The sequence below is a fragment of the Anopheles aquasalis genome, chromosome 2 (genome assembly GCF_943734665.1).
Source record: "Anopheles aquasalis chromosome 2, idAnoAquaMG_Q_19, whole genome shotgun sequence".
Taxonomy (NCBI): Eukaryota; Metazoa; Arthropoda; class Insecta; order Diptera; family Culicidae; genus Anopheles; species Anopheles aquasalis.
Window position 1 is genome coordinate 81,580,808 of NC_064877.1, and position 7,339 is coordinate 81,588,146.

The 7,339-nt window shown below is 44.4% G+C and overlaps 1 protein-coding gene across 3 annotated transcripts in view; it reads right to left on the minus strand.

Moving 5' to 3' along the window:
* Positions 1 to 2,745: 2,745 nt before the first annotated feature.
* LOC126573427 (receptor-type tyrosine-protein phosphatase N2) overlaps positions 2,746 to 7,339 on the minus strand; it is a 22,014-nt gene continuing 17,420 nt past the window's right edge. For all 3 annotated transcript variants that reach the window (XM_050233537.1, XM_050233535.1, XM_050233536.1), the window contains one exon: positions 2,746 to 7,339. This exon is cut by the window's right edge and continues 1,509 nt beyond it. The gene's annotated coding sequence lies outside the window, so the exon portion shown is untranslated.

Sequence of the window (7,339 nt, forward strand, 5' to 3'; positions counted from 1 at the left end):
GTAGAAAGCTGCATCTTACCACTAGCTCTCTTTTTTTCTCTCTCTCTCTCTCTCTCTCTCTCGCTCTCTCTCTCTTTTTCTTTTTTCTCTCTTTCTCTCCTCTTTTTCATGACTTTTCCAACGGACCGCTTTGGGTGCAGCTCACTTCACATTGTAGCGCCCTCCCAGGGGGGCCAGAGACGTGACGAAGCGCCCTTAAGGGTCCGTTTGTTTTTGTTTGTTGCTTGATCAGCGCTAGCAGCAGCCCCAGCAGCGGTATACAGGACCGCACTGACGTAACAAGTGATATGTTCCTCGAAGTTACTTCGGAGTCTGCTTCGAAGCCAGAGTTTATGGATGGCACCCCCGATTGTTGATAGGATGCTGCATAATTTGCTTTCGGAATGGAATTTCTTCTCGGCCATTTATCGCTCACACCGCCCTGTGAACCGGCTTGAGCCCCTTCGGTGGTCTTCGTTCAACACCATGCCCCCCGTTTGTTCGTTGATGAATGGGGGAAGCAATGGTTCATTTTTGTGCAGGTTTCAGTCTGACCCACAAAGTGACACTGATGCTGGTGTCATGATTCAATCTTCTGTTTCTTCCTTTTGCCATCATGCTTGAGGTGTTGAGTTTTTGATCATATTTGATCTTCCGAGCTGTTAGTTTTCGCGAGATGCTTTGGTGCGAGGTGTGCTGATTCACATGTCTTTATTACCATCTTACGTTTGAGCTGATTGAGTAGAGTGTCATCTTAACGAGTGTCATTAGTTCTCTCTAACTCTCGGCTGGTTGGCCGGAATGACCTGACCCATGTAAATCGCTGCATTACCGGCCCACGATTTGTCTACGTAACGATCAGGGCCGATCTCGCACGGAATCTCGCACGATACGTAATTTTATAGCTTTTGGTTCGGAGATGGTCCCCAGCTGATAACCCAGCCCAAAAACGGAATCAACTGAAATCGCTTCCCAGTCTTTGAATTTGAATCTTCGACCCCGTCATTAGTTCCTGGCCGGTTGCCTTTCAACTCAAAACAAAACAAGCAAAACGAAGAAGCAAAAAGAGAAATCTCCACTCAGCTCAGGTTGCTGCATTGGTTTGGCTTTCGAGAAGATGGACAGCCATTGCCGTAAAGGGCGCTGCCAGAGTCTCTGCGACTCGTGGAGTGAACCTGGATTGAACACCTCGCTCGGTGAAGTAGTTGTCAACCAGTAGCATGCCGTTTGATGCCTGATCTCGCATCACAAGATCGCTACGATAGACTTCCACGCATGTCTTCATATATCTTAGGATTAGGAACATATTAATCAAATGAATCATTAAATCAATCAACTGACAGAGATACACCGAATGGCGCACACCGAATATGATAAACACCGCTGTCAAACCACCAACGGTGCTTCACCTTCGCGAAGGAAGTCGTAATTTGGAGCCTATTCTTCAAGTAGATTCACCTTTTTGGGTGGTTGCGACGAAAATCACGTACAGGTTGCGCTTCAGCGTACTACGTAATCCCGCGTCTGCGATCGCGTGTGGTCGATGGTTGGTTTGGTGTGAGGAGTGACCTTCACTTACGTCCCTAATCCACGCTGTACAGTGAGGTGACGCGTTACAACTGAAGCGAACGATTGTTTGGGAATGCGATGGCTCGCCAACGTGGCACACGAAGGGTGCGCTGTTTATGGACATACTTTAGCCCTTTAAAATGTTGACGAAAGCCACGTTCAAAGTAGTGGTAAGCGGTTTGGGCTGGGGACATGAGCTAGAGCTTCGGTTCAGCACGTGTTATTAGTGCGATTCGCTATAGACACGTGGAAGATGCATAGTTTTGATAGAATCTTAGGCCTTGACCTTAAGATGCTTAAACCAGAATGGTTTGTTTAATGTAAGGCTAACGGGGCTAAGGTATTTCATTTTATTTGCGACCGGACAGAGTGCCATATCGAAAACACGCCTTCCTAAGATTAATGCCATGGATGAAGTATTTAACAAGTCGTTCTCTAAAATACGACCAAATTTTCTTTAAAAGTTGTAGTTTATTATGGCATTTTCAAAAATATATATAGGTTGATATTTTTCTAAAAAGAAATCATCAAAAATGAGCCAGTACTCTAAACAAAAGACTTGACGTTTAGGCGACGAACCCGGTTTGACAAATCAGTCACCGTCTTCAAAGTCGGTGCCCATCCTAACATAACAACTACTGGACCGATCGATTTGAAATTTTGAACACATAATCTGTACACTATTAGCCAGGTAGCTACGTTAAGTTTTAATAAAAAAAAATGTTGATATTTCTTTTTAACCAATTACACAACAATAACCTGTTTCATTCAGGTTGAATCGTAAAATGCATCCGCTTTGGATGAACTTGTTAACAATTCGTTCCCAAATTATATCGTCCTCAAATATTCTTGAAAAGTTTTAGTTTAATATGACATTCACTTGAGAAAAATAAGTTGAATCGTTTCTTCACGAAAAATCGTCAAAAATTAGCCTTTTGTGGACTCATTTGTTCTCATACGGATGAGGAAAATTCGAATTTAATGTCTTGGTAGCATGATTTACCACGATCAGTTACGATCACTTACGGCATGGTTGGTCCACCTCGCACGAACTGGTTGCCATAGAAACAAAGACTTAGCAGATGTAGCATGTAGCCTTGGATCGAGTATTGTGTTCAGAGGATGTTTCGGATGTGTTACCATTACTGGAGACAGAAAACCAAGTAAATCACAAAAGAAATAAACAACGCCACCATATGCTCAGGTTATGAAAATAAAACATAAGTACAAATAGTGTTCTATATTTTTGATTCCGGGGGCGTGAGGAGGTGTGTAAGGGAGACGTATGAGATGCTGGTGATGCTGATTCGATTCCATGACAGCGCAATGCCATAATGTCCGGCAAAGGGACTTTCTTTTCGTTCACCGTTTTCTTTGCGATTTAATCCAAGGAGGTTTGGTACGAATGCCTATTACAGCTTTAAGCTGACAACCACAACCAAACACGGTGCCAACCAAGGCCAACCTGTGCGCTGTCCTTAACACATGGAGCACGGTCCTGGGCGCATAAGCATGACGAGTAGCACATTCGGCACATATTATTCAATTACAATTAGTTGTTGGAGTTCCTCTCGGATGAAACAGGGGTGTGTGCTTCTTGATCCAGTGCAACGTCTTGAACAATGGATTAAACTAAACGAGGAGTAAGAATGTCTCTACTCTGCATTTAACAGCAGCTACAACTCTGTGCCATTCTGAATGTATCAAGGAATACCATACATTTTGCTCTCTGCTTCTTGTTCCGGACATGGACATAATTGGCGTACGCGGTGAATTGAGGCAATCACCGGGTTTGGGACTGCGAATGCAAAACGGAAAGTTCGTTCTAGGCTCCTACAGGGTAACAACAGGGTTTTGAGATTAAAATTCTCTTCTACTACTTCTTCCACCTAGCTGCTGATCGTACCGATCCCATAAGAGTGGTTTTATGTATTTGTGTGTGTCGGTGTGTGTTTCAATGTATATTACTTATCTTTGGTAGCTGCTCATCCGTTTCAATTTAAAGTTAAAAAGAGTTCTCCCTAAAGTTTCAAAGTTACATCAGAAAGATATTTCCCATTCCACCCCGATATCCTGCGTGACAAGAAAAGGACGCTCAAGTTACGCGACAACACAAATCGTGCTCGTCTCCTATCGTCCGCGCTCCTTCGCGTCCCTGTGGTAGTTGTGTGTAAGGATGACCCCTCGGTACGTTTCTCCTACGGAGCCCGTGTTTCATTTTTTTTTACAATTTAATTAATCTCAGTAAGTAGTGATTCCATCCATACTCTTTTTGCTGGAGCGCTCCGGTGTGGTCGCTTGGCGGTCACACGAGTGGAAGCCTCCAGATGGCCTCTAGTTCTAGCTACCTTCTTTTCCTCTCTACTTGCCACCATGAGCTGCTGTATGGACAGCGCCACTAAGCCACATGCAGAATTGATGATGATTTCTCGTCTTCGCCTCCAGTAATCTCTCTCTCTCTGTCTGTCGCGCCTTCGGTCGTTCCGCGTTTCTGCGTCGGCCACGCGCGGGTGCACAGCAGAAGTTTGTGGATTTGTACGGTTACTCATTTTCTTTTTACATCGCGTGTGTGAGTAGCGGTAGTAGTTGTAGTAGTAGTAGTAGTAGTGGTAGTACTGGCAATTAGTGAAAACGAGACAACGGGACAACAGTAAATAGTGTACAGATACTGGATCTCTGTGGTTTGCGGTTAGACCATATTATGTGTACATAATAAGTATATCTATATATTTCTCTTCTTCCATACTCTGCGTTCACTCTGTCAGTTGATGATGCTTCGTTAAGGTGCGGTAAGGTCCTGTGCATGGACCTGTGCACCTGTGCGGTACACAGGGTTCTGCTCACGGTACGTTTTCATGGGTGCAGTTGGGAGTTGATGCGAAATGATATTCCTTTCCTTTTCCGTCTTCTCGACACAATCACGATAATGTTAAATATAAATAGGCATCTTTCCTGCTCTCCTCCTTTGCTTCTTCTCCCTCCTCGCTCCCACTACTCAATGTTCTCTGCAATCCCTTATATGGTTTAAAGTGCGCTTTTTCAATTTGCATTTTTATTTTGGATTTTTTTCTCGCTACCTCCTGCCGGTCTGTAGAAGACACATACCCACCGTGTTATGTTTTCTCCGTCCGCTTTAGTGTGTCGGTTGCTGCTTACTACTGATGGGGAATGGGGAGGAGGATTGGAACAAGGATGTGACACAACGGATAGTGCGACACGCACAGTGCGCGCACCGTCTAAACGTGTTCAATGAGTTGGCTACTGGCTCTGTATACAGTAATATGATTGTTGCATAGTTATATGCTGTATATATGTATAATACATAATGGTAAGAAGATGGCAAGATCGATCGCTTGATCGCTTTGCTTTCTGCTGGAGTCCAAGGTTTTTTTCTTTCTTGTGTGTTAATTCTGGATCGCGATTCTGGAGCTCGCTCGCTCTCACTACGGAATGTGTTGTCCTTTCGATTTCAGTTTGTTTTTGCAATAATGTATATGTATATGTATATCTATGTATGTATATGTATATGTATAATATATATATCTATATCATTTATGCTGTGAAATAGCTCAAAAAATGCTGCATTTATGCGATCCATGACAGATTGGTTTCGTACAGTTCCTTCACGTTCATCCATCCATCGTATTGGCCGTATTTTTTTTTCTCGATGCATTGTTGTCGGGTACCGTAAAATCGTTCGCTCTAGCGTGTTGCATTTTGAAAAATGTCCGATCTGAGTCTGCTCTGTGGTAACTGTGGGGAACCGGGGTCGAGAGAAAAAAAACATCTTTCGACGCATTCTCTTCCAACCGAACAAAAGCGCGCGAAAACGCAAGCACAAACCAAACGTTCTAAAAACACGATATCATCCACCACTACACAGGAACTAACTAGTAACTACCAGGAAAGAATTTCTGTTTTGCAGACTGTGTATCCATCCAACGCAATCCAGTTTTATTGTTACTTTCGTTTTGTTTTTTGTTTTTGCCAGACCCGGTGTATCCGGTAAATTGAATAGTAGTGCCTTTCTTTTCTCTCTAAAGAATCGCCTAACTTGCAACACAAACCGGTGCCTGGTAAGATGCTTCACGCCTCTGTTTAACTGTTTGCTGGTTTTCCAATGGGTTTTACTCAGTCTCTGAATTCGATTCGATTTTGTTTGTCATTGTCCTTGCGTCTCTCGTGGACTTCCCTTTCTTTCACCGTCGGTTCTTAGCGGTTTTCATGTTATCCTTCGTCCTTTGATGATCATCATATGCTTCCTCCGATGTTTTACCTTTCTTTCTCAGTTTATTTTATCTCATTTTCGCCCTTTTGTAAAGTGTAAACAAATCACCAACGCCGCCATATGTATATGTATGTATATATGTATAGATGGTAGTTGCTATGGTACGTCCTTTTTTCATCTTTAATACTTCACTTTGAGGTTGACGTACCTAATTCATACCCCAAAATGCGTTCATCCCACCTTCCCAGTTGGCGGCTCTCTCCGTTCCGGTGGGTCCGTTTTGGAAACCGTCAAACGTGGCATAACGCATCCGCGCGGTATCGTCGTGAGTCTCGTCACGTGATGGTTAGGATAGTAGATGTTGCATTTCGTTTTCTGGACTCCATGGCTCGTATCAGAGCAGTGTATTCTCCTGGGCGCTCTCCTGCTGCGGAGTGCCTAGTGCCTTGTGCGAAGTGGATTGGAAATGGGATGCCCCCCCTCGAGGGCCAAACAGACCGTGCTGATTAGGATATAGGCGAAGAGATTGGAACTCCAAAATGGAACCGACGGCACGGAGAAAAAGAACCGCCTCGTGGGGGGCTCCGATGCTGTGCTAGGAGCTTCCTCCCTTTAATCCGAGTGCCACGACGTGTACCGGACCGCTGGCCGGTACAGCCCAAAGCCCTCAACAGGCTGGAGTTGAGGGTTGAGTGCTGCGATCGACGCGTTCTGCTGGCACGGACGTGCTAGTTCGTGTTTTGACATTCGGTCACTGGAGCCCTCACGATCCGGACCGGGGGACTTGATAGATTTTTCCTTAACTTTTACATAATCCTAACTCGCTTTGATGCGTTTTGTTGGGATCTTACAATTTGGTTTGGTTTGTTTGCTTGTTTGTTTTTTTTTTTTGTTACTTTTGTAATAACATGCATACGAAGAATCAGACACATTAAATCACTATGTTGGGTAAAATTTGTGGGTAGGGAACGGGTGATGTGATTTGGAGGATGGGAATAAGCATAACTTTTGCCTCTTTTAAGTATGTAAAGTACACATTTTCATCGAACAATTACTCGTGGCATGGTCGTACGTACGGTCGCATAGCAGATTGATGAGTGTTTGTATCGGGAGCGATACGGCCGGATCCGGCTACTCCGCCTCGGTCAATGAAGACCGAGAAAGCAGATGCTTCCGAACCCAGCCGGACCGCTGCAACACAGTGCGAGAATCAAAAGATATATATTTTTTGCCAACAATTCCCCTTCGATTCCTTGATTCCTCGCGATCGAGACGTCGACGATTGGTCGACGTCACCGCCTACTAGCTCGCCTACTATGGACCAATGATATAGCTGCGTACCTGAGCAGGTTATGCTATGCTTACTAGAAGCGATGATGATGTGTCAATCTGCTGGTTTTGCCTAGCAACCTAGCAACGTGCCGTTTTCCCGGCTACTACTGCCTGCTTGCGTGTCCTTCACTCTCTCTCCGTCAGAAAGTCACTCCGCAAAATATATACTTTTCAATTCACACATTTCAACAGCCCACTAACCACCGTCAACGGGTTAATCATAATCATCAT